Source organism: Pongo abelii, chromosome 19 (assembly GCF_028885655.2).
Source record: "Pongo abelii isolate AG06213 chromosome 19, NHGRI_mPonAbe1-v2.0_pri, whole genome shotgun sequence".
Lineage (NCBI taxonomy): Eukaryota > Metazoa > Chordata > Mammalia > Primates > Hominidae > Pongo > Pongo abelii.
In genome coordinates, this window is record NC_072004.2 from 73,420,195 (window position 1) to 73,448,156 (window position 27,962).

General features: G+C 45.2%; 1 protein-coding gene, 1 long non-coding RNA gene and 1 pseudogene across 3 annotated transcripts in view; 2 read left to right on the top strand and 1 right to left on the bottom strand.

Annotated features, from left to right (window-relative positions):
* Positions 1-99: 99 nt before the first annotated feature.
* Positions 100-975, top strand: LOC129054948 (non-histone chromosomal protein HMG-14-like; annotated as a pseudogene).
* Positions 976-3,967: 2,992 nt separating this feature from the next.
* Positions 3,968-27,949, bottom strand: LOC129054949 (uncharacterized). The gene is made up of 3 exons (XR_008519589.2): positions 27,071-27,949; positions 23,646-26,854; positions 3,968-4,407 (listed from the first exon to the last, which is right to left on the bottom strand). It is a non-coding gene; the product is annotated as an uncharacterized LOC129054949 (long non-coding RNA).
* The window catches only part of NBR1 (NBR1 autophagy cargo receptor), a 40,639-nt gene continuing 40,404 nt past the window's right edge, over positions 27,728-27,962 (top strand). The window contains exon 1 of one of the 2 annotated variants that reach the window (XM_024234277.3): positions 27,728-27,955. The gene's annotated coding sequence lies outside the window, so the exon portion shown is untranslated. 2 annotated transcript variants of the gene reach the window in all.

A 27,962-nucleotide genomic window follows, 5' to 3' on the forward strand; every position in this document is an offset into this window, starting at 1 on the left:
TAATGGCGTGAACCCAGGAGGCGGAGGTTGCAGTGAGCCAAGATCGCGCCACTGCACTCCAGCCTGGGTGACAGAGCGAGACTCCGTCTCAATAAAAAAAAAAAAGTGAATTTTCCACCATCTTGTAAGGGCGAAAAGCCCCCTACCACGTCTGAATGAACATTCATGCATGGCCTTGAGGGCTTGGGAAAAAGACAGGGCTTGGCCACACAGTGCAGGTAGGCCCAGTGATCCTACGAGAGGGGCCAGGAGGTGGTAGGTCCTCTGTGGGCAGGAGGTCAAGTATGTGGTATTATACTTGATGAACCAGGGGAGAGGGCACCAAGAACAATGATATTTAATTGTAAAATAGGCACAGTGGCTCACACCTGTAATCCCAGCACTTTGGGAGGCCAAGGCAGGTGGATCATCTGAGGTCTGGAGTTTGGGACCAGCCTGGCCAACATAGCGAGAGCAGCTCCGGCAGCGGGAGGAGTGGCAGCGGCCAGGCAGCACAGCTTCACAAAGGCTGTAGGCACACTGCGGCCAGCAGGCACCTGGCACCCACCTTCCCTGCTGCCAGGATGCCCAAGAAAAAGGTCAGCTCCACCGAAGGTGCTACCATGGAAGAGCCCAAGAGGAGATCAGCGCAGTTGTCAGCTAAACCTCCTGCAAAAGTGGAAGCGAAGCCGAAAAAGCAGCAGCGAAGGATAAATCTTCAGACACAAAAGTGCAAAAAAAGGGAAAAGGGGAGCAAAGGGAAAACAGGCCGAAGTGGCTAACCAAAAAACTAAAGAAGATTTACCTGCAGAAAACAGGGGAAACGAAAACTGAGGAGAGTCTAGCCTCTGATGAAGCAGGAGATAAAGAAGCCAAGTCTGATGAATACCCTAGACCATGACTTATCAGTGGTCCCTGTCTGTCTCCCTTCTTTACAATCCAGAGGAATTTTTTTTTTTTTTTTTTTTGAGACAGAGTCTCGCTCTGTCGCCCAGGCTGGAGTGCAGTGGTGCGATCTTGGCTCACTGCAAGCTCCGCCTCCTGGGTTCACGCCATTCTCCTGCCTCAGCCTCCCGAGTAGCTGGGACTACAGGCGCCTGCCACCACGCCCAGCTAATTTTTTGTATTTTTAGTAGAGACAGCGTTTCACCGCATTAGCCAGGATGGTCTCTATCTGCTGACCTCGTGATCCGCCCGCCTCGGCCTCCCAAAGTGCTGGGATTACAGGCGTGAGCCACTGCGCCTGGCCTCCAGAGGAATATTTTTATCAACTATTTTGTAAATGCAAGTTTTTTAGTAGCTCTAGAAACATTTTTGAGAAGGAGGGAATCCCACCTCATCCCATTTTTTAAGTGTAAATGCTTTTTTTTTAAGAGGTGAAATCATTTGCTGGTTGTTTATTTTTTGGTACAACCAGAAAATTGTATAGGATATTGAATTATGGGAGGCTTTGACAGTCTCGGGTGTCAGCTTAACATTCCATAGATGGGGGGTTAGTTTTTATATCCTGTAATACAAAGCATATTAAATGGCAATATGGAGTCAGTCCTGCATTTAATGTCTTGAACATTTTCAATTACTTCCACCCCCATGTTGTTTTTTAGTAGAATTGTTTCCTAAAGAAAACCACTCCTTGATTATGGCTCACCCTGTCGGAATTGTGTGCACTCTGTAACATCTTTGGTTGTGGTAGTCCTGTTTTCCTAATAACTTTGTTACTGTGATGTGAAATACTAAAAATTTGAATATGTAGTATACATGCTATTCAGTTGTGAACTGTGGGCCATACATAACAGCTGATCAAGATGTGAAGATACTGGTACTTAGTCTCTTAAGGAAAATTTGCTTCCAAATTTTAAGCTGGAAAGTCATTGGGATAACTTTTAAAAAGAATTACAGTACGTAGCTTTTTAGATTTTTGTTACTTATGTGTTTTTTTTTTTTTTTTTTTTTTTTTTGAGATGGAGTCTCACTCTGTGGCCAAAGCTGGAGTGCAGTGGCACGATCTTGGCTTATTGCAAGCTCTGCCTCCCAGGTTCATGCCATTCTCCTGCCTTAGCCTCCCAAGTAGCTGGGACTACAGGCGCCCTGCACCATGCCTGGCTAATTTTTTGTATTTTTAGTAGAGATGGGGTTTCACTGTATTAGCCAGGATAGTCTCGATCTCCTGACCTCATGATCTGCCTGCCTCGGCCTCCCAAAGTTTTGGGATTACAGGCGTGAGCCACAAAACCCAGCCGATTTTTGTTACGTATGTTAAGAATTGTGTACAAATTGAAATGTCTGTACTGACCCTCAACCAATAAAATCTCAATTATGAAAGAAAGAAAAAAAAAGAAAAATAAGTAATTTTACAGGAGGCCTGAGGTGGGCTAGGGTCACTCTGTGTTCTCCTCCTAGGGCAGGGCCTCACTCTCTTCCCCTCTCAGCAGCCGACTCTCCTGTTGGGGTCGTCTCTGTTGGGGATTCAACATCCCTGGGATAAGAATAACAATGCCAAGGTTTTGACTCTTGAAAGGAGCAATTAAGTTTCTCACCCCCTCCTCATTTTAGATGGGAACCATGAGGGCCCCGTCGTTTACCCCGCATCCCTGTTGAAGATCTCATCCTCACTGGAAGACTCCTTGTCGTGCAGCCTCATGGCTTTTTTTTTTTGAAGATGGAGTTTCACTCTTGTTGCCCAGGCTAGAGTGCAATGGCGCGATCTCTGCTCACCGCAACCTCTGCCTCCTGGGTTCAAGCAATTCTGCCTCAGCCTCCCAAGTAGCTGAGATTACAGGCCTGCGCCACCGCGCCTGGCTAATTTTGTATTTTTAGTAGAGACGGGGTTATTTTTTTCTTTTTTTTGAGACAGAGTATCGCTCTGTAGCCCAGGCTGGAGTGCAGTGGCACGATCTCGGCTCACGGCAAGCTCCGCCTCCCAGGTTCACGCCATTCTCCTGCCTCAGCCTCCTGAGTAGCTGGGACTACAGGTGCCCGCCACCACGCCCGGCTAATTTTTTGTATTTTTAGTGGAGATGGGGTTTCACCGTGTTAGCCAGGATGGTCTCGATCTCCTGACCTCGTGATCTGCCCGCCTCAGCCTCCCAAAGTGCTGGGATTACAGGCGTGAGCCACCATGCCCGGCAGTAGTGACAGGGTTTCACTATGTTGGTCAGGCTGGTCTCAAACTCCCAACCTCATGTGATCCAACGGCCTCCCAAAGTGCTGGGATTACACGTGTGAGCCATCCCTCCCAGCCTTTCTAGTTAAAATTCTGTGAGGTTTGTATAAAAGGAATAGAGTGGGGGCCCAAAAACCAGTAAGATGAGAAAGTACTGTTTCCTCAGTTCTAGGATCCATTAAATAAATAAATAAATAAATAAATAAGAGAAAGTAGTGTTTCCTGCCACTTTAGAGGAAGGACTCACATATCCTACCTTCCATCAGCCTTGAAGGAGATGAGTGCCCTCTCTCCAACACCTGGTGGCCTTCCCTACCCCTTCCCCAAAGCCTCCAAGAAGGCCCCTGGCCTGGCCTGATGCCCACTATCAGCAGGAACAGGCACCAAAACCTTTCCCCTTCCTATCCCTCCCCACCTCCGGAAAGGGCTGGGGACAGCAGATGTGTCCTTGTTAGTTCCATCCATTTCAGCTTTGGCTGGGGAGCTAATTTCACTGGAGCCAGGATAAGCATTAGGGTAAGTAACTATTTTTCCTGTCTTGGGCAGTTTCCTCACTGACAAATGAGGGCAGAGTTCTAAGCTCTCCTCTAATTCTAAAATTCTAATGTAAAAATTGCCAGATTAGTGGTGGTGCATGCCTGTAATCCCAGCTACTCAGGAGGCTTAGACAGGAGAATCGCTGGAACCCAGGAGGCAGAGGTTGCGGTGAGCTGAGATCGCGCCATTGTACTCCAGCCTGGCAACAAGAGGGAAACTCCATCTCAAAAAAAAAAAAAAAAAAATCACCAGACTAATATTTACCTTGAGTGTTATGCGCATCCATGTGAAGAGACCACCAAACAGGCTTTGTGTGAGCAATAAAGTTTTTTAATCACCTGGAGTCAGCAAAAGGAGATGGGGTGGGGCAGTTTTATAGGATTTGGGTAGGTAGTGGAAAAATTACAGTTAACGTGGGTTTTCTCTTGCGGGCAGGGGTGGGGGTAACAAGGTGCTTGGTGAGGAGCTCCTGAGACTCATTGTCCAGAAGAAGGAATGTCACAAGATCAATTGATCAGTTAGGGTGGAGCAGGAACAAATCACAATGGTGGAATGTTATCAGTTAAGGCAGGAGCTGGCTATTTCACATTTATGGTTCTTCAGTTGCTTCAGGCCATCTGGATGTATATGTGCAGGTCACGGGGTTATGATGGCTTAGCTTGGGCTCAGGGGCCTGACATTGAGGATTCTTTTTTATCTTCCTCTGATGCTCTTCTATAAGAATGAATCTGTTTTGGAAGAAAATGCAATTAAGATTATCCATCACAACAACCACTATCTCCAAATCTGTATTCATTCCTTTTAATTCATTATAAGTCTCATCTACCTAATGAGATAACTTTTTTGAAGACAGGAATTGTATGCTGTTTAACAGTGCTTTGTTTCCTCCATAGTTCAGTCATCCTTGATATTTTGCGGGGGACTGGTTCTAGGATACTGCCCCCACACACCAGAATCTGTGAATGCTCAATCCCTTACATATAATGGTGTGCAGTATTTGAATATAACCAACACACATTCCCCCCCACCACCCGATTAACTTTTTAAATTTCTTTCCCCCACCACCCAATTAACTTTTTAAATTTCTTTCCCCCCGAGACAGAGTCTTGCTCTGTCGCCCAGGCTGGAGTGCAGTGGCGTGATCTCGGCTCACTGCAAGCTCTGCCTCCTAGGTTCATGCCATTCTCCTGCCTCAGCCTCCCGAGTAGCTGGGATTACAGGTGCCCGCCACCACACTGGGCTAGTTTTTTTTTTCTTTTTTTTTTTTTTGTATTTTTAGTAGAGATGGGGTTTCACCATGTGAGCGGGTGGACCTCGTGATCCACCCACCTTGGCCTCCCAAAGTGCTAGGATTACAGGCATGAACCACCGCACCCAGCCTCAGACTAAACTATTATAAAAGAGAAAGCAGAGAGAGTAAGAGCACCTCATATGGAATCAACTACATTTCAGAAGCTGGAGGGAAAGAAAGAGTGGTCTGCTTGATGATATGAAGCATGATCAATCAGTATCAAAACTAGCTTTAGGGTGAAGGCATAGCCAAATTGGAAACTATGGACAAATTTCAGACACTGCACCAAAACTTACCAACCTCAAATCCTAGTTTTCTTCCTTTCTCTTTGGCCACTATCCTCAGTTTCTTTTTTTGTTTTTGAGACAGAGTCTTGCTCTGTCGTGCAGGCTGGAGTGTAGTGGCATGATCTCAGCTCACTGCAACCTCCGCCTCCCGGTTTCAAGCAATTCTCCTGCCTCAACCACCCGAGTAGCTGGGATTACAGGAACCCACCACCGTGCCTAGCTAATTTTTGTGTTTTTAGTAGAGACAGGGTTTCACCATCTTGGCCAGGCCGGTCTCAAACTTCTGACCTCAGGTGATCCACCCACCTCAGCCTCCCAAAGTGCTAGGATTATAGGTGTGAGCCACCATGTCCGGCAAGTTTCTTTTTACTTAATTTGTATTTATTTATTTATTTGAGACAGGGTCTTGCTCTGTTGCCCTGGCTAGAGTGTAGTGGCGTGATCATACGTCACTGCAGCCTGAACCTCCTGGGCTCAAGCAATCCTCCCACCTTAGCTTCCTGAGTAGCTGGGACTATGGGCTCTCACTACTACACCTGGCTAAATGTTGTATTTTTAGTAGAGACAGAGTTTCATCATGTTGGCCAGGCTGGTCTCAAACTCCTGGCCTCAAGTGATATGCCTGCCTTGGCCTATCAAAGTGCTGGGATTACAGGTGTGAGCCACTAGGCCCAGCCTCAGTTTCTTTTATGGACTCACTTACCTCTACAGATTGGCTCAAATGTCATTATTCTCAGGCTTCTCTCCTGTTTACAGGGGTCCTGGGCCATCCAGTCCAGTCTCATGATATTTGCCACCCAATGTGCTCATGTTTCCCAAACCAGCATCTCTTGTCTAGACCCATCCTCTAATTAGCTGTTTCTCAAGCAACTTTTTGACTGTTGTTTCTTTTTACTTTCCTGGTACCAGGGATAAAAGTCCCCTGAATTCAAACATGAATATTCACCTCACCCAGTCCTCTGGGAGGTCCACCAGTCCCTGTTTTGGGAAGAATGAAGCTGAGCTCTAGCTGAGAAAAAAAAAAATTCCATTTGGGGATCTAAAAATTTTGCAGCTTGGAAGCGCAAAAAAAAATGTGCAGCTTTGCACAGTGAGTCATGGTGACCAAGTTCTCCTAGTTTGCCAAAGAGTCTCCCAGTTTTAGTACTAAAAGTCCTAAATCCCAGGAAACCTCTCAGTTCCAGGCAAACCAGGTGGTTTGGTCAACCTGACAGGGAGGTGTCCTTTATGAGGTATGGCAAGAGTGAAGGCTTGGCAAAGGGTGGCTGTGCCCATCAAACACAGACAGTTTATGAATACTTGGGTGGGTGGGGCATATGCTTTATTCCCTAGGGCCCTCAGGGCCTTTGCAGAGGTCTGTAAGAGCTGGTGGGGGCAATGGGACAGTGAAATTCGGGTATAAGGCTAATGTGACCTCATTTAAAATCACAGGCTGGAGAGGCCCAGGGACTTTGGGCATCTATTTACATAGCCAAGATCACATCAGATTCAAATTTTATTTAGTGCTTTTTGTATCTATGACTGTCAAACATTGTCACAGTTTAACAGCTACATAATACTCCATCAAAAGGATATTATATGAAGTGTGGTGGCTCACATCTGTAATCCCTGCATTTTTTTTTTTCAAGTATTTATTGATCATTCTTGGGTGGGATGTGGCAGGGTCATAGGATAATAGTGGAGAGAAGGTCAGCAGATAAACACGTGAACAAAGGTCTCTGGTTTTTCTAGGTAGAGGTCCCTGTGGCCTTCCACAGTGTTTGTGTCCCTGGGTACTTGAGATTAGGGAGTGGTGATGACTCTTAACAAGTATGCTGCCTTCAAGCATCTGTTTAACAAAGCACATCTTGCACCGCCCTTAATCCGTTTAACTCTGAGTTGACACAGCACATGTTTCAGAGAGCACGGGGTTGGGGGTAAGGTTATAGATTAACAGCGTCCCAAGGCAGAAGAATTTTTCCGTAGTACAGAACAAAATGGAGTCTCCTATGTCTACTTCTTTCTACACAGACCAGTAACAATCTGATCTCTCTTTCTTTTCCCCACATTGCCCCCTTTTCTTTTCGACAAAACCGCCATCATCATGGCCCGTTCTCAATGGTCGCTGTCTCTTCAGAGCTGTTGGGTACACATCCCAGACGGGGCGGCCGGGCAGAGGTGCTCCTCACTTCCCAGACGGGGCGGCTGGGCAGAGGCGCTCCTCACTTTCCAGACAGGGCGGCCAGGCAGAGGCGCTCCTCACATCCCAGACAATGGGCGGCCGGTCAGAGGCACTCCTCACCTCCCAGATGGGGCGGCCGGGCAGAGGTGCTCCTCACCTCCCAGATGGGGCGGCCGGGCAGAGGTGCTCCTCACCTCCCAGACAATGGACAGCTGGGCAGAGGCACTCCTCACTTCCCAGATTGGGCGGCCAGGCAGAGGCGCTCCTCACTTCCCAGTCAGGGTGGCCGGGCAGAGGTGCTACTCACATCCCAGACGGGGTGGCCGGGCAGAGGCGCTCCTCACTTCCCAGACGATGGGCGGCCGGGCAGAGGTGCTCCTCAATTCCCAGACGTGGCGGCCAGGCAGTGACGCTCCTCACCTCCCAGATGAGGCAGCCGGGCAGAGGCGCTCCTCACCTGGGGCGGCCGGGCAGAGGCGCTCCTCATATCCCAGATGATGGGAGGCCAGGCAGAGACGCTCTTCACCTCACAGACGGGGTGGCTGGGCAGAGGCGCTCCTCGCCTCCCAGATGAAGGGCGGCCGGGCAGGGGCGCTCCTCGCCTCTCAGACAAAGGGCGGCCGGGCAGGCGCGCTCCTCGCTTCCCGGAGGGGGCAGCCAGGCAGAGGCGCTCCTCACTTCCTAGATGGGGTGGCAGCCAGGCAGAGGCGCTCCTCACATCCCAGACGCACATCCCAGACGATGGGCCGCCGGGCAGAGGCGCTCCCCAATTCCCAGACAGGGCGGCCGGGCAGAGGCGCTCTCCACTTCCCAGATGGGGCGGCCTGGCAGAGGCGCTCCCCACTTCCCAGATGGGGCGGCCGGGCAGAGGTGCTTCCCACTTCCCAGATGGGGCGGCCGGGCAGAGACGCTCCTCACTTCCCAGATGGGGCGGCTGCTGGGCAGAGGCGCTCCTCACTTCCTAGATGGGGTGGCAGTCGGGCAGAGGCGCTCCTCACATCCCAGAGGATGGGTGGCCGGGCAGAGGCGCTCACTTCCCAGACGATGGGCAGCCGGGCAGAGACGCTCCTCACTTCCTATACGGGGTGGCGGCTGGGCAGAGGCTGCAATCTTAGCACTTTGGGAGGCCAAGGCAATCCCTGCATTTTTGGGAGGCCAAGGCAGATGAATCACTTGAGGTCAGGTGTTTGAGACCAGCCTGGCCAATATAAAAAGACCACATCTCTACTAAAAATACAAAAATGAGCCACATGTGGTGGTGCATGCCTATAGTCCTAGCTCTGGGACTCTGTCTCAAAAAAAAAAAAAAAAACCAAAAGAGGATTTTCAGTGTGTTCCAGAAATGTTCCTATTATAAATACATCTTTGTGCTAAAAGTTTTTTTTCCCTACATGTAAGATTTGTTTCAGGCTAGATGCAGTGGCTCATGCCTGTAATCCCAGCATTTTGGGAGGCCAAGGCAGAAGGATTTCTTGAGGCCAATAGTTTGAAACTAGTCTGGTCAACATAGGGAGACCCCATCTCTATAAAAAAAAGTTTAAAAAAACTTAGCCGCACATGGTGGCACGCTCCTGTCGTTCCAGCTACTTGGGAGGCTGAGGAGGGAAGATCACTTCAGCACAACTGTTCAAGGTTGCAATGAGCTATGGTTGCACCACTGTACTTCAGCCTGGGTGACAGAGCAATACCCTGTCTCTTAAAAAATAAAAATATACATTTTTTTCTGTAGTAATTTGGAAGTACCATTACATGTCAGAGACAGTGCTAAGCACTTTAGATGCATTATTTCCTTTAAATATCATCATAAATAACACTCTGGAGTAGGTAATAGTCTCCCCAGGTAGAAACTGGTGCTTAGAGGTTATGTAATTTTCCCAAGGCCACATAGTTAGTGTGTGATGGCGCCAAGATTTGAAATCAGCACCACCACATACTTTCAAAATATGTTGATGGTGAATTTTGGTTTGTTTACAGCTGTGTCATCTTTTGCCTGGCTTTGCTCTACTGAGCCACCACTGAGCCTTGTCTATGTCTCTCTTTATTTTTGGTTATGTGCACTGCCCCAGTGACCATGCAGTTCTCTCTTTAGCACCTCTCCCACTGTGTTGAAATTGCTTGTTTACACTTCCACTCCACCTACAAGTGGAGGGTAGAACTGCATTTATTCATGCTTTTCCAACACATCTAGCAAGACGTAGTAGAGACTCAAGAGAAATTTGTTAATGTATAAAAGGAGAACTCTAGGCCGGGCGCGGTGGCTCACACCTGTCATCTCAGCACTTTGGGAGGCTGAGGTGGGTGGATCACGAGGTCAGGAGTTGGAGACCAGCCTGGCCAACATGGTGAAACCCTGTCTCTATTAAAAATACAAAAAATTGGCTGGGCATGGTGGCTCACACCTGTAATCCCAGCACTCTGGGAGGCTGAGGTGGGTGGATCACAAGGTCAGGAGATCGAGACCATCCTGGCTAACAAAGTGAAACCCCATCTCTATTAAAAAATACAAAAAATTAACCGGGCATAGTGGCAGGCACCTGTAGTCCCAGGTTCTCGGGAGGCTGAGGCAGGACAATGGCGTGAACCTGGGAGGTGGAGCTTGCAGTGAGCTGAGATTGCGCCACTGTACTCCAGCACTCCAGCCTGGGTGACAGAGCAAGACTCTGTCTCAAAAAAAAAAAAAAAAAAAATACAAAAAATAAGCTGGGCATAGCAGTGGGCGCCTGTAATCTCAGCTACTTGAGAGGCTGAGGCAGGAGAATCCCTTGAACCCAGGAGGTGGAGGTTGCAGTGAGCCGAGATCTTGCCACTGCCCTCCAGCCCGGGCAACAGAGTGAGACTCTGTCTCAAAAATAATAATAATAATAAGTAAATAAATGGAGAACTCCACTGGTTAAGAGCGAAGAGAAGGATTACTTCTGGATTGAGGAGACTGGAACTGCTGGACAGGTCACTCAACCTGTAGAGTTTCATGCATTTTGGATTTTGCTGATTGTATAACCCCATGGTGAGGTTTAACATGTTCCTCTGGAACAGGAATTAAAAGGAATTAAAAGAAATTAAAGAATGTGTAAGCAGAAACTCAGTTGTATGTAAGAAAACCCAATTGCCCTTGAGAAAAAGAAGGAGCTGAAGTCCTTTAAAAATTAACTGCCTGTTTTTCTGTGGCTAGTGAGCCTTATCTCTCCTCCTTTCCCAGGCATTGTGAAGACCCTGTTTCCCTAGCTGTGCAGCTGCAAGGTCACTAGACAGATAAACTCAAGTCGTAAAAAATGTTTTTCCTTGAAAAGTAAAAAATGATGTAATACATGTCTCAATTAATTGAATAACTGTCTTTGTTTCTCACTTCTGTAATATGCTTCCCCCTGCACAGATCTCCCCCTGCCCCACGAAATGCTTAAAAGGTAACTTAACTCTTTGTTCAGGGCTCAGTCCTTTGGATGTTAATCCACCTGGGCTGGTGCACCTAAATAATAAAGATCCTCCTCAATCCCATCAGTCTCTCTGATTCCTTATCAATCCTGCTAACCCTCTAACCTTATTTCCTGTAAATTAGACTTACAGGCCTAATGAAATTCAGGTTTAACCTTTTGGCAAGAATGCTTTACAGATGGTACTGTGTACTCTTATTAGATCACTTTAGAAGAGGCATGATGTTTGGTTTGTGATTACTTTGTAAAAACAGTATAATAAGTACTCACTAAAGGAAATTTAGAAAATAATAAGCTTAAGGCTGGGCATGGTGCCTCATGCTTGTAATCGTAGCACTTTGGGAGGCTGAGGTGGGTGGATCACCTGAGCTCAGGAGTTCCAGATCATCCTGGACAACACGGTGAAACCCCGTCTCTACTAAAAATACAAAAATTAGCCAGGCATGGTGGCCCGTGACTGTGGTGCCAGCTACTTGGAGGCTAAGGCAGAAGGATCACTTGAACCCTGGAGGTGGAGGTTGCAGAGTGAGTCAAGATCACACCACTGCACTCCAGCCTAGGTGACAGAGGAAGACTCTGTCTCAATAAAAAGAAAATAAGGCCAGGCACGGGGGCTCAGGCTTGTAATCCCAGCACTTCGGGAGGCCAAGGCCGGCAGATCATGAGGTCAGGATTTCGAGACCAGCCTGGCCAACATGGTGAAACCCCATCTCTACTAAAAATACAAGAACTAACTGGGCATGGTGGCAGGCGCTTGTAATCCCAGCTACTCAGGAGGCTGAGGCAGGAGAATCGCTTGAACCTGGGAGGTGCAGGTTGCAGTGAGCCAAGATTGCCCCACTGCACTCCAGCTTGGGTGACAGAGCTAGACTCCATCTCAAAATAATAATAATAAGCTGCACTCCAGCCTGGGTGACAGAGCTAGACTCTGTCTCAAAATAATAATAATAATAAGCTTAAAAAATAAAAACTTTAGAAAATACATCACCCAAGTTCCCATCCCTACCTGTCTATCCACAAAACCAAGGCATTCCTGAGAGTAATTCATTTATTATACTAATATAACAAGTGTTTATTAAGTATCTACTACTATATTCAAGTACTATTCTAGGAGATAGAAATACAGCAGTTTACAAAATAAAGCCTGCTTTCACATGCTAGTGTGGTAGACAGTTGATGCAGAATTAAAGAATACATGGGAATAAGTGTATTAAAGAGAAAAAATAAGCAGGGTAAGGGGAAACAGGTAGTGTAATATGTATAGGGGGTAGGTGTACATGGGGGAAGTCAGGAAAGGTTTCACTGAGGTGAGACTAGAGGACAGCTTAATAATGTAAAGAAACACACTATGCAACACTGAGGGGAAGAGCATTCCAGGAAAGAAGGAGCAGAGAAGGCAAACCCTGAGCAGGACCATGCCTGTGTATGCAGGACATCGGATAGGTCATGGTGCTAAAATGTAATAATCCAGGCGGATATTGTAGGGAAAGACCATCAGAGAGGTAGCTGGTAACTTCTGGTAGGAACCTGCAGGCTATTTTAAATCTTTAGCTTTATTCCGCTCTTTTTAATTTTCGTTTTTTGAGACAGAGTCTCACTCTGTCACCCAGGCTGGAGGGCAATGGCACAATCTCAGCTCTCTGTAACCTCTGCCTCCTGGGTTCAAGTGATTCTCCTGCCTCAGCCTCCCAAGTAGCTGGTACTGCAGGCATGCACCATCATGCCTTGGCCTCCCAAAGTACTGGGATTACAGGAGTGAGCCACCATGCCCGGCCATCTTTTTAATTTTTAATGTTAATTAATTTTTATAGAGACAGGATCTCACTATGTTGCCCATGCTGGTCTTGAATGCCTGGCCTCAAGCAGTCTTCCTGCTTCGACTTCCCAAAGTGCTGGGATTACAAGTGTGAGCTACTATACCCAGTGAAACTTTTTTTTTTGGGAGATGGAGTCTCACTCACTCTGCTGCTCAGGCTGGAGTGCAGTGGTGCAGTCTTGGCTCACTGCAACCTCTGCCTCTCAGATTGAAGTGATTCTTGTGCCTCAGCCTTCCAAGTAGCTGGGACTACAGGCACATGCTGCCACGCCTGGCTAATTTTTTTGTATTTTTGGTAGGGAAGGGGTTGCACCATGTTGCCCAGGCTGGTCTTGAAGTCCTGACCTCAAGTGATCCACCTCCCTCAGCTGGGATTACAGGTATGAGCGACTACACTTAGCCCTAAATGTGAACTTTTGAAACGGATTTTTTGGGTAAAGTCCAGGCAGGACATCAAAGAACAAGTAACCTGGTAGTGCAACAAGAATGTGGTTCTTTTCATTAAATATTTAACTTTTTAGAAAAGGATCACAAGGGCCAGGTGCGGTGGCTCACACTGTAATCCCAGCACTTTGGGAGTATGAGGCAGGCGGATCACCTGAGGTCAGGAGTTTGAGACCAGCCTAGCCAATATGGGGAAACCCCACCTTTGCTAAAGCTACAAAAATTAACCAGGCGTGGTGGCACGCACCTGTAGTCCTGGCTACTTGGGAGACTGAGGCAGGAGAATTGCTTGAACCCGGGAGGCAGAGGTTGCAGTCAGATGAGATTGTGCCACTGTACTCCAGCCTGGGCAACAGAGTGAGACTCCATCTCAAAAAAAGAAAAAAAAAAAAAGAAAAGGATCACAAGAAAAGCTCGGGGACAGTAACCTTATTGTGAAGGGTTTAGTAATACAACTCTTGTAATCATGGGGTTTCTGATGTAGCACAGGGCAGTGAAAAGAGAAACACTGAACTAAGTCAGAAGGCTGGGTTTCTACTACCAGTTGTGCATATAAGCAGAGCCACCTTGGGCTAACCACTCTACCTGAACCTCAGTTTCCTTCTCTGTCATTCACCCTGCCAGTCTCCTTGGGCTATTGCAAGAATAAAATTAAATGCTACTTGGGAAAATGCTTCACAACCTGAGATGACTTGTACCAATGTGGGTATTATTACTGGGACCAAATGTGACTTTAAAAAGAAAAACAACCTTGACAAAGAAAACTCTGATTGGTTACTAAATCCCTATTTCTGAGATAAGCTACATTTCAAAGAAATTCTCCGTAAAAGAAAAATTGGATTCAGTTATCATACCAGATGGCTTTCATTCTCACCACTGACTCAATTCTGAAATAATTATATTTCAGTATGGTAATTATAATCTAAGCTATATAAACACACTGTAAACACAAACTTTGAACAGATGAAGACTCCAATATGTAAAAAGGTAATGAATGTTGAGGGAAGACTGTGAAAAGGGAAAAGGAAAAAAATTAAAATGTTCCTCTTCTAGGTCCCGATGAAAGTAAATGTTTACTATAAAAATGATTCAAATATTTTAAACATTTTCAAACCAGGCAATATTTTAGGCCTACTGTATATCTGCATTTTGAGCTTCCAATACGGATAAGTGACTGGAAAAAGCAGCTAGGTTTAGGTTGAAAAACAACCACCCACCGGGGAACACATTTTAGCAAATTCTTCTGAAAGTCAAAAATGTTATAGTCATAGGTAAAAAGTTAAAAAGAACTACCAATCGTCAGAAATAGCTGCCAATAGTGACTTAGAGTCCAGCAGAAGGAATTTTAGTTCAAAAAACCTAAAATAGGCTGAAAACCTTACCTACCCTATAGCTACCACAAATAACACTGTTTCCAGTCATGATGAGGAATCACATATTAAGACACAACTGCAAATTGTGCTATACTGGGTACTGTATTAAAACGAAGTGAAATATGATCCCCATCCCAGAAGTTTCCATATATATGAGTCTAAAAAACCATTAAAAATTAATCTTAAGGCCAGGAGCAGTGGCTCACGCCTGTAATCCCAGCACTTTGGGAGGCCGAGGTGGGTGGATCACGAGGTCAGGAGATCGAGACCATCCTGCCAACATGGTGAAACCCCATCTCTACTAAGAATACAAAATTAGCTGGGCATGGTGGCACACAACTGTAATCCCAGCTACTCAAGAGGCTGAGGCAGGAGAAGCACTTGAACCTGGGAGGTAGAGGTTGCAGTGAACCAAGATGGCACCACTGTACTCCAGCCTGGGCAACAGAGCAAGACTCCATCTCAAAAATAAAAATAAAATAAAAATTTTAAAAAATCTGGGCGCAGTGGCTCATGCCTGTAATCCCAGCACCTTGGAAGGCCGAGGCAGGAGGATCACCTGAGACTGGGAGTTCGAGACCAGCCTGATCAACATGGAGACACCCCATCTCTACTAAGAAATACAAAATTAGCTGGCTTGGTGGCGCATGCCTGTAATCCCAGCTACTCCGGAGGCTGAGGCAGGAGAATCACTTGAACCCAAGAGGTGGAGGTTGTGGTGAGCCGAGATCGTGTCATTGCACTCCAGCCTGAGCAACAAGAGCGAAACTCCATCTCCAAAAAAAAAAAAAATTAATCTAACAGAAAATAGGAAAAAAGCAATGAAAACCCAGAAAACATACAATAGTTGACTGAAAATAAAAATTTAGCATTAACTTTAATTCTTACATCTTTAATTTTTATGTATCTGAGTTTTTAATTGATGGTTTAATTTGCCAGAATGAGAAAGAACATCCTATTTTTATGACTCTGTCCCATGGAAATGTAATGATAAATGGATCCAAATGCCACACTATTGAGGATTTTTTTGATCACTCTGATTGTCATGAGTAAGTTTTGTGCTTTTTCAAAAGCAGTTTTTTCCTACAATGTCATTTCCTGCTTCTCTGGCTCTGATTTTCAATAAATTGGTAAACTGTAAATCTTGTTTTCCTCTTGTTTTTGTTTAGCTAAAATGTTGAAGGGCAAGGGAGAGGATGGTTATTTATAAATCTTGTATCTCTCTGAAAACAAAACTTGCATTTTCCTTAATCTGATTGACATGACTCCAAATATGAAAAACAACTTTCATAAAGCACAAAAGAAAATTTCCTTGAATTTACCCTTTTTTATTGTGGGTAAGAGGCAATAGGAATAAATTTTCAACTTATTTTTTGAATGTTACTACTAACCACCATATTTTAAAAAATTAATCAAAGAACTAATGTAGTTTAGTTTATTATTTAATTTATTCAACAAATGTTTATTGAGTGGCAACTAGGTCCCAAGTACTGTTTTAACTACTGAATATACAGATGTATGTAAACAAAACAAAAATCTCTGCTGCCCTGGAGTTTACATTCTGTGGGACTAGAGATAAAGGATGGATACATTACATAGAAGGTCAGCTAGTAATAAGTGTTATGGAGAAGCAACAGGAATGGAGGATAAAGTGTGTGCTGGGGGTGTTGTAATTTTAAATAGCGGTGTCTGGAAATGAAAAGGTGGTATTTCAATCAAGATTTTCAGACCATGGCTGGGTGCAGAGGCTCACACCTGTAATCCCAGCACTTTGAGAGGCCAAGGGGGGTAGATCACTTGAGGTCAGGAGTTTGAGACCAGTGTGGCCAATGTGGCAAAACCCTATCTCTACAAAACACACACACACACACACACACACACACACATAAATTAGCTGGGCATGGTGATGCACACCTATCGTCCCTGCTACTCTGGAGGCTGAGGTGGGAGGATCGCTTGAGCCTGGCGAGGTTGAGGCTGCAGTGAGCTGTGATAGCACCACTGCACTCCAGCCTCTCGACAGAGATCCTGTATAAAAAAACCTCTGCATTTCACTGTATGTAAATTATACCTCGATTCAAAAACAAAATGTGAATAGTACAGTCCCCTTTTCCTTTTATAGATGAAGAAAAACAAAGAGTCAGACTTGCTAAAGGCTTTGATGACTTGCAGTATTCTTATTTAAATGTACAGAGCCAGTTTCAGAGAAAGATTCTTCCAAAGACCTATCCCCTCCATGACACCAACAATCCATAATTTTTTTTTTTTTTTTTTTTTGAGATGGAGTCTTACTCTGTTGCCCAGGCTGGAGTGCAGTGGCATGATCTCGGCTCACTGCAAGCTCGCCTCCCAGGCTCACACCATTCTCCTGCCTCAGCCTCCCAAGCAGCTGGGTCTACAGGTGCCCGCCACCACACCTGGCTAATTTTTTTGTATTTTTTTAGTAGAGATGGGGTTTCACCTGTAGCAGGATGAGCTGCAGACAAAACTCCTCAGACACCGAGTTAAAGAAGGAAGGGGTTTATTAGGCCGGGGGCATCAGCAAGACTCCTGTCTCAAGAGCCGAGCCCCAAGTGAGCAATTCCTGTCCCTTTTAAGGGCTCACAACTCTAAGGGGGTGTGCGTGAGAGGGTCGTGATCGATTGAGCAAGCAGGAGGTACGTGACTGGGGGCTGCACGCACTGGTAATTAGATTGGAACAAAACAGGAAAGGGATTTTCACAATGCTTTTCTATACAATGTCTGTAATCTATAGATAACATAACCGATTAGGTCCGGGATTGATTTTTAACTACCAGGCCCAGGGTGTGGCATCCGGGCTGTCTGCTTGTGGATTTCATTTCTGCCTTTTAGTTTTTACTTTTTCTTTCTTTGGAGGCAGAAATTGGGCATAAGACAATATGAGGGGTGGTCTCCTCCCTTATTCCCCCACTTTGAGACTCTCACTCAATAGTGGGAGTTCTCACTTTCATTTTTACTACCCATGTCTTCTTGCAAGACAGATCAATAGTGATTTATATAGTACACTTGTGCTGAAGCATTTTGGTATACTAAGGTAGCGATGAAGCTTTTTATCATTTGAAGAAGTACGGGTAGCAAACGAGGGAGCAGCAAGTAGGTTCCTATTACTATTATAACTCTTAATTATAAGAGTTTTAAATCCTCCTAGCGCTGGGAACCATTTTCTAAACATGGCCCCAGGATCAAATCCATGCCACACTTGCATGGGCACATGTGCCAGTTTCGTCATATCTCTAACTATGTCTTCAACTACTTGCCCTTGATTATCTCTGTGTAGGCAGCAATTAGTAAGGTTAAATTTCCTACAGACCTCTCCTTCAGCTGCTAGCAAGTAGTCGAGAGCTAATCTATTTTGATAGATAGCATTTCTCATCTGAGTTTCTTGCTGGGCCAGAATAGTCAAGGCTCTGCCAGTTTTATTAGTGATTATTTTTAAGACAGCTTGTAACCATATGATTCGGTTGATCATATAAATGGGGATCCGGTATCCCCATGAGCCATCTTGTGCCTAAGTAGCAGGCCCATAATACTGTATGATTCTCTCAGGGGGCCATTTATCATTTTTTCAATTTCTTATAGCTATGCTTCTCTTTTCACGGGAAGCATAGACAGGGAAGCCCAGGAGTTCTCCTGTTTTTATGGACAGTAAGAAGAAAGATAGTTTAATAGTGCCAATAACACAACTACTTGTCAGGCAGCTTAGCGTAGGCTCTATGTCCACATATCCCGTATAGCCCAGTAGGGGCCGTCCAGTCCCGGTGGGATTCTGGGTGGGCCTAAATGGTCTGCAACTTTGGAAATTTACTGAATGGATTTTTCTCTGTATGGTTTGAACACCACCATGTAGTCTTCCTACAGGAAGGGTGAAGTCCTTTTCCACTCTTGCTATATAGTATTGTCTAATGATTGAGGCTTTTAGGACCCAGAAATTATCAGGGTGATTTTTTTGAGCTGAGAATTCATCAGGAACTGGGTCTGTAGGTACTAATTCTCGGGCTTCCCATGGCCATTGATCTGCTATTACAGTTCCTCCACATACATAACATGAAGTGACAGTGAGAGACTGGGCTACATGCTCGGCTAATTGCAAAAACAAATTTCTTGTTTTTCCTGGAAATTCTGTTACTGGCACATTTAGTTCATCATAGAAAGTTTGAAACACTGACTCAAGAGAGCATTTGTAAACTTCTTCTCGAACCAAGATATTTACTTGAGGATTCAGTCCAGCCCCATTGATTCCTAAGGTCACATGCTCCTCTTTTTTCCAGCAAGGATCAAGGGGATTGGTTATTACTAGCTCTAAGGGGCTACATTGTCCCTTAGTACAGGAAGGGCCATTTTTTTCCTTTCTGAAGGTGGACTGGATCCTTTTCATTTTTTTTAATCCAAGTGGCCTAAATGACACAAGACCAGTATTTACATTTATTTCCACACAGTCCTAATTTATGACAGATGTACTTATTTTCTGCCATATAGCCTCTTTTCTAATTAAGAGAACCACACTTTATTCCTAACTTATTATTATTAATGACAGCACAGGCATCAAATTTTAAGGTGACTTGTTTGGGCACCCCTTTTTCTTCTGTTTTGGCTAACACTTTACTTGTATCATTTATGAGCCCCCACCAGTCCTCAGTCCTTAATCTTATTTTAAAAACCGTGGTCATGGGAGGTTCAGATGGGTCATAACACACATCAGGTTGGTCACTTCCTGGGCTACATACCTTGTACAGAATAACATTATACAAACAAGTTATTTTTAGGTTCCAGTACACTTATAATAACCATAAAATAATAGGACTGTAGCAACCTTTTGTCCTACCTCAGTGACTTGATGTATACACTGGGAACAGTCCTCACTCTGAGGAAGGTCATTTGAAGTCCTTACTGTAAAAGTTCAAATTTTAAGGAAAATGAGTTCCGCAATGAGTCTTCTCATGCTTCGGCCGTGCGTGGACCAGTCAGCTTCTGGGTGTGAATGGAGCAGGGCTTGTCGTCTTCTTCAGAGTCACTTTGCAGGGGTTGGCGAAGCTACTCCCGTCCACGTACCACTCACAGTCTACTGATGTTTAAGGATAGTCTCAGAGGTTGGGCCTGCTAGAATAAACTGAGTCCAACACCTCTACACAGTTATGTTCAACTAGGCTCTCTGATACCAGGAGCAAAGTGGTGGGGTTTAGGGTGTTGCAAACTTCAATGGTTATGTGGGGATTTTCACATAGCAAGCTTTGGTACTTGGTTAATCTAGCATTTGTAACCAATGAGGTCCTTTGGTAGTCATTAAAGTTACCACAGCATGGGGGGCCTTTATATTCAGGTTTTGCCTAAGGGTTAGTTTATCTGCTTCTTGTGCTAACAGGGCTGTTGCTGCTAGGGCCCTTAGACCTGGGGGCCAGCCTTTGGAAATCCTGTCTAGTTGTTTTGAGAGATAGGCCACTGGCCTTGGCCAGGGCCTCACAGTCTGGGTTAAAACTCCAACTGCCATTTTTTCTCTTTCTGACACATAGAGTGTAAAGAGTTTTGTCAGGTCAGGTAGCCTCAGGGCTGGGACCAACATGAGTTTTTCTTTTAACTCATGAAAACCTCGTTGTTATTGGTTGTAATAGATGTAGTTTATCTAATCTACATTTTTATTAACTGTCACCCACTAAAATATTGACTTAAATCCTGCAGCTATTTGATTCCAAGCTTTAAATTGATCTGGTATTCTTCGTGGGACTCCAATTGAGTCTAAATAGACGTGACAGTTGAAAGACCCATAGGGGCTTCTCTCGCTTTACAATGTCTTTCTTTTCTTCCTTCTAGTTGATGAAATGCCAGGGTGAAAGGGATAGCCAATTGGACTAAAGTACAAGTGCCACTCCAGTTATTCGGCAGAGTGCCCAGTAAAGGTCCATCACAATACCACCACACATCCGCTCGGGGATGAACAAGGGCTGACTGATTGATAAGCTCTTGAAAATTCTTAAGCTAACTGCATCCTTTCAGGTCTCCAAGGAACGCTAAGTTTCCTCCCTGTCATGAGAGACATGAAATGAACTTAGTGTTAGAAGATGGAGGATGGATGGCCCTTGGGGGCTGACCCACAGGGTGCCGGACTTTGGGATATAGCAGAGAGAGCTTGGCATGACTTATTAATACAGGCTGTAGAATCCTGGAAAAGAGCTACCATGCAGCCCACATCTGGTCGACTGGAGGACCACCTTAGTGGAAAGGGGACAATCTGGGCCTCTGGCCTTCCATGTGCACAAGCATAACAATTGCTTTTGTTTAACGTGCAAAGGGAATATTTGATCCATTTTAACCAGGCATTTGCATCTTGGTATCCTGTCTTCATTGCTAAAGTTTGTTTTAAGTCTTTAACTTCTATGATCCTCTAGTAAAATGAATGTATGGTTTTAGGAAATTACAAAAACTGGTTGGGGCAGTCCATCCTTGCTCTTTAGTGGTCCACAGAATGTTGGACCAACTATGGCATAAAAGCTCTACATCAGGGGACAAGACTCCTGGTTGGCACTGGGGTCTTTATCGAAATCTCCCTGGATTAAATGGTCCTAGTTTACTAATGTCCAGTCTGAGGAGAGTCAGGAGGGACAGAAGTACTTTTCTGAAGTAGAGAGCTGTCTTTGACTTGGCAAGTCTCCACAGGGTACAACAAGACAAGCATTAAATGCAATAGTTTGAGGTGAAATTGACTTGGTTATGTTAATAACTAGATGGTCAGCAATAGAACGAGGAAAGAAAGAAGAGTAATATAATAGATGAAAAGAGTCAGATTTTTCGTAGCTTTAGTTTGGTAGGGTTTTCCTCTGGGACTGTGGCCCATGACTCTGGAGGGGGTGGCACTTTCTTGACTCCAGTGTGATGAGTCCATCCTTTTTTGCTGTACGAACAGCAGTCTTGGTGGTTAGCAGCACAAGGTAGGGTCCTTCCAGGCTGGCTCAAGTTTTTCTTCTTTCCACTTTTCGATGAGAATGTGATCTTCAGGCTGGTGCTGGTTTACTAGAAATTCTAGGGGTGGTACATGTGCTAAAAGACTTTTAGTTTTTGAGAGAAAGGAAAGTGGAAGATAAACCAAGCATATAATTTCTAAGAAATTGATCTTTTGTTTTAAATGTGGGGATCTTGGCAGTGGACTTTATATTTCTTAGTGCCTTTTTACTCAGAAATTTCCTTTAGCACCTATTTTTATTAGTTTTTAAACCAAAGAAAGCCAAATACCATTTTACATTTAACAGTGCTTCTCGTATGGTTTTTATACCAGATAAGCTAAATTTTATCTTTATATTAGTGTGTTATTAATATTAAACTTAATTTTAATAAAACCTTGTAGACATATGTATCTAATTGTTAATGTTTGACCATAGGTAAGATTTTATAGATTCTTTTTAACCTTTTATAATTTTTGAGAAAGAGCAGGTTGGTGCTTTAAGAAAAACCTGTTATGCTTTTACTTTAATGTCCAGTTCACAGAAAAACTGGATGATACTTCTTTAACTTTAGCTAATATGTTTACACACAGAATTTTCTTTACAATTAACGTTTTGAAACTTGCTTAAATCTTCAAAACAATAATTTTTTTAACTTTTTAATGTAGGTGAAAATGTACATTCTTATGCATCCTTACAATTCTTTTACCAAAGGTATATTTTACTTTTCTCATACACCTTGCATATAAACTTTTTTTTCAATAGTTTTACATTCAGGAGGCCTAGTTACTTTGAAATTATACAACATTTTTTGCATAAATTTTTTTATAACATTTTTATCTTTCTTGACTTTCGCAGACAATTCTTCAATATGCCTCAACTTTCTGACTTATTACAAATATTTATTTCTTTAAATCACCAGTTAATTTGTTTCAGGACAAGAATTTACCATATAATACTCTTTTTATATAAATTCTGCCCCCCCTTTTTTCCTTTTTTTTCGAAGATGATAACCATTCTTTTCCAAAGCGAACCTTTTTTATGTCTGTGGACTAGACTATCTAAGGCCACAAGAATAGAAGTTACTATAATACATGTTACACTGTTAACTTTTAGCAAACTTTAGTTGAAAACCTTTAAAAAATAAAAACAATGCACGTTGTGCACATGTACCCTAAAACTTAAAGTATAACAATAATAAAAAAAAGAAAACCTTGTAAGTTTGGGATTTTAATTATCCTTTGCTATTAATAAGAACTTGTTTTGTCTAAATTATAATTGGTATAGATAGCTTTTTTTCCCTTAACTTTGTATATCTCTTTCTCTCTTTCTCTCTTTGACTTTGTCTCTTGGACTTTCCTTTTGCCTCTGTCTCTTCCTCTCTCTCTCTGTGTCTCTCTCTCTCTATCCTTGACTGTCTGTCTCTTCCTCTCTGTCTCTTCCTCTCTCTCTTTTCCTCTTTTCCTGTCTCTTTCCTTTCTCTCTCTCTGCTGGTCTTTCCTTGCCTCTGCCAGCCACTTATGCTGCTGTTCTCTCAACCACTATGTGTTGGGGGCAGGGAGTCTAAAACCAGCTCTAATCAAGTGTCTATGTAAGGGAACTGGTCTGGGTTCCTTGGCTTATAGGTTACCTTGTGCCATACCTTTGAAACAAGGGACCTGTCCAGGCTTCCTTCTAATGGCCAACCTACCTCTAATGCTGGCCAGTCTATCTTACACAAAGTTTTAGGTTTTCCTGGTGTCATAGCACTCCATAGTCTCCCTTAGATTCTTTTTTGAAATTTGTCAACATAGTTACTAGTGGGGTGGGCTTATTTGTGCCTGACCTATGCTTCTTCAAGAAAAAACACCACGCTCACACCACACACACACCACAAAACAAAGAACCGGTAAAAAGGGCACACACACAGTTTTGCAGTTTGCACCAAACCAAAATCAAAACCAAAATCAGAGTATCCAGAAATCCAAGCCAGGTCAAAACCAAAACCAAAGTATTAAGCAATCCAAGTCAAGTCAAAAACAAAAACCAAAGTGCCAGTACAGGCACACCGTGGGTGATCAGGCCACACTTCCACTCAAATGGAGTAGGCAAGTTCCCAAGACCAATCCTGTCAAGCAATTCAAACCAAAACCAAAGTGCCAATAAAGGCACACCATGGGTGATCAGGCCATGCTTCCACTCAAATGGAGTGGGCAAGTTTCAAAGACTAGTCTTACCAAGTTTTAGATGTCCAGACTCCAAGTGCCCATTCCTTCCCGGTGTTCAGCCACTGCATTGATCCTCCGTGGGGGCCTGCCACACACTGCTCTGGCGAGGTGTCCCAATGGGGCAAATGGCTAACTGGGAGGGCCCTCAGGATCCGTGTTGCTTGGGCTGGTTGGAGTCCCCTGCAGGGCAGGCTTAAGCCACTTAAGGAGCTGCCTTGACCATCTGCCATTCACCTCGCTTCCTGGTCAGGGAACCAAGAAATCGAGCTGCAGAAAAAACTCCTCAGACACTGAGTTAAAGAAGGAAGGGGTTTATTAGGCCGGGGGCATCGGCAAGACTCCGGTCTCAAGAGCTGAGCTCCCTGAGTGAGCAATTCCTGTCCCTTTTAAGGGCTTACAACTCTAAGGGGGTGCATGTGAGAGGGTCGTGATCAATTGAGCAAGCCGGAGGTACGTGACTGGGGGCTGCATGCACCAGTAATTAGATCAGAACAAAACAGGAAAGGGATTTTCACAGTGCTTTTCTATACAATGTCTGTAATCTATAGATAACATACCAATCAGGTCAGGGGTTGATTTTTAACTACCAGGCCCAGGGTGTGGCACCCGGGGTGTCTGCTTGTGGATGTCATTTCTGTCCTTTAGTTTTTACTTTTTCTTTCTTTGGAGGCAGAAATTGGGCATAAGACAATATGAGGGGTGGTCTCCTCCCTTACACCATGTTAGCCAGGATGGTCTCGATCTCCTGACCTCATGATCTGCCTGCCTTGGCCCCCCAAAGTGCTGGGATTACAGGTGTGAGCCACAGCCCCCGGCCTAATTCATGATTTATTTTGCCATTTCAAGTGATGGAGCTGGTTTTAGAGCTAGAAGAAAAACCAAAATGCCAGTTAATCTAAACTAGATTCCTGCCCCAGTGCAGAACCAATCAAGACAGGGTCCCTGTCTTTCAGGGACCACAGGATTTGTGTTGAAGAGGAGAGAAGTGGGAGAGGCAGAGCGGATGGAGAACAAGGAGTCATTTTCTATATTTTTAAAGTTCTTCAGTTAAGAAAATCAGCAATTACAATAGCCTAATCTTACTAGACATGTCTTTTCCTCCCTACTATGTAAGGTCAATTCTGTTCATTTGCATAGGAGATAATCATATGGGAATCCCAAATTAATACCCTCTTCTGGTGACTTACCAGATGGGACACTCTAAGATTTTCTGCATAGCATTAAGGACATTTTGTACTTCTTCAACGCGAACAGCAGATAAATCTATCTCTTTCTGTTCCAATGAACTTTAACACATTAGAAAAATATATATCTTTTAAAAAGGTTTATAAAAATGACAACTTCATTTTATCATTTCAAAATAAGGTAAATTGGGCTGGGCGTGGTGGCTCACGCCTGTAATTACAGCACTTTGGGAGGCCAAGGCCGGTGGATGACCTGAGGTCGGGAGTTCAAGACCAGCCTGACCAATACGGAGAAAAAATACAAAAAAAAAGAGCCAGGCATGGTGGTGCATGCATGTAAGAAATTCCAGCTACTCGGGAGCTGAGGCAGGAGAATTGCTTGAACCCACGAGTCAGAGGTTGCGGTGAGCCCAAATCACGCCATTACTCTCCAGCCTGGGCAACAAGAGCGAAACTCCGTCTCAAAAATAAATAAAATAAAATAAAATAAGGTAAATTTAAGATTTGGAAGCTTTTAGAATAATACAAAATGCTTTATTTTTAAAGGTTCTAGAAGTTGCTTTTTGTAATTAGACAACAAATTCTGCATTTTTTCACATATTGCTTCCAACCCTTTGGGTCTTTTCCTTTCTCCAAGAAAGAGACAGCTACAGAGGAGTGACTGACCGGGTAGGTGGTGGTAGCCTTAGCTTTCTCCAGTGTTTCTGGCTGTTTTCTTTTTTTGCATAAAACCAAAATCAACAACGACCAAACCAACACCAATCAACGCCTCCCCACCCCTAACCTTTCCCAGTGACCTGCTCTCATCTCAGGATCCTCCTCAAGCACATCCCTGCTGGCAGCATCTGTTACTACTGACGCTCCTCTACTTCCCGCTTGCGCTTTCTCAATAGCGCAAATGGATCCAGTTCTTTAGTTCTCCCTCCCACAAAATCCTGTCTCCTCCCCTTCCCAGACATATTCCTGGCACTTCTTCTTCCGCAAGGGCCCATCCTCTCATATATACCAGCCAGTGTTTGTTTCTTTGTTTTTGAGACGGAGTGTCGTTCTGTCACCCAGGCTGGAGTGCAATGGCGCGATCTCGGCTCACTGCAACCTCCGCCTCCTGGGTTCAAGCGATTCTCCTGCCTCAGCTCCTGAGTAGCTGGCGCGCGCCACCACGCCCGGCTAATTCTTGTATTTTTAGTAGAGATGGGGTTTCACCATGATGGTCAGGCTGGTCTGGAACTCCTGACCTCGTGATCCGTCTGCCTTGGCCTCCCAAAGTGCTGGGATTACTGGCGTAAGCCACCATCCCCGGCGACCAGCCGATGTTCTTATACACATGGTGTCCCCTTCAAGGCACATTCCAGTTCCTATCAGGAGGATTCCTCCTCGGACACACCGTGCCCCCTACCTGATCCTTAGTGCTTCCCTCGCGACCTACAAACTGCCCCTTCCCCGGGGGGTTCACAACGCCTTATGCCTTTCAGGTTCCGCCCCCCGCCCCTCGCATAAAGAATACCCATCTGCCTGCTTCGGAAATTCACTTTCCCTCACCCGTCCCCCGGAGCATCCCTTGGGCCCCTGTCCCTTTGCCGGGGCTCTTCTACCTTTACCCAGAGCAGAGGGTGCAGGCCTCCTGAGCCCAGGGGCCCAGTTATCTGAGAAACCCCACAGCCTGTCCCCCGTCCAGAAAGTCTCAGAGAGCTCACGCCGCGGTCACGGTTTTGTTTTTTTTTCCCCCCTACATTGCAGATGTGACTCCCAGTGTTGACGTTGGCCGGGACCTTTGCAAACAAGCCAGGCCAAAAAGGTTCAATATTTACACTGGCTGCTTTAATAAGGGCATTGATCTTATCCCCCGTGAAGGTCACCTCATAGTCCTGCAGAATGAGGGCAGAGTAGATGCAGGCAAGCTGGGAGACGGAGGCCATGGCGCGGGCGAGTGTGGGGCTGGGGCTGCGGGACGCGGTGCTACTCGCCGGATGAAGTGAGGGTCTCACCCCAACGCGGCCTTAGCTTCCTCGGAAGGACCGAGCACCTTGGCGGCAGCTGAGGAAAGGTGTTCCACAGTTTTAATTTATCTGTAATTCCCACGCTTTACTGTTGCCACGGAAACCGCTAAGCAATAGCCTCTCAGAATAGGAAATCAAGACACAGAGGAAGGGCGGGACAGAAAGAGCCTAGGGTCTCTCGGGGCTCTGGATTGGCCATCCAGTCCTCCCCTGGTGACATAAAAAGAAAGAGACGGAAAAGGAAGAATTCTACCTGAGTTTGCCGTAAAGCGCCCGCCCTCTCGCCTCTACGCTTCCAGTTGCGCTTATTACGTCGCAGTAATTGCTGTACCAAGGTCAGAATCGCCACCCGAGGCCTGAATAGCAGCGTAAGATAGTGTCCAAAGCAGTCTTAAGAAGAGGTCCCCTTCCCCCACTCTTTCCGCCCTAATGGAGGTCTCCAGTTTAGGTAAATAAAAGGATTGTTGAGAGGTGGAGGGAAAGAACTACTATTTCCAACATGCATTGCGGAACCAAAGGCCTTGGCCACACTGTTCCTTGGAAACTGTAGTCTTATGGAGTGGAACATCCAATACCCAAGTGGGCACAATTCTCACGGAAATCCAGTGGATAGATTGGAGACCTCCTCCGGCTTACACATGTCAACAGTTATGGATTGGAGTGTTCTTATGTTTTCCTATCTTGAGAGCAGAGACTAGGCCAAAAAAAGATACCTACAACTCCTAGGAAGACTACAATTCCCATCCAGCCCCACGAGTCTCGGGCAAGTAGTCCTCTAAGGTCACTGGCCTGCGGGGACGCAGTGGGCGCCGAATTTGCCTGGGGAAGGGGAAATCCGCTCTGGCCCACATCTGCGCACTCGTAGTTCCGCCCCTCAGCCTCAATGTTTGTTATTGTTGTTCGGCTTCAGCTTGCTTCTGCCCCGCCTCGTCGACCAATCTCCACCAATCAATGGTGTGGTCGTTTTGAGGGACAAGTGGTGAGAGCCAATCATCTTGGCGAAAACTCGGAGAAGCAGGGGACTAGTTACTGTCTTTATCCGCCATGTTAGATTCACCCCACAGGGATAGCGGCAGAGCTGGCCGCGGACGGTCTTTGCATTGGTCTTCGGCAGGCGCCCCCCGGGGGCGGGAAGCTGGTAAGGA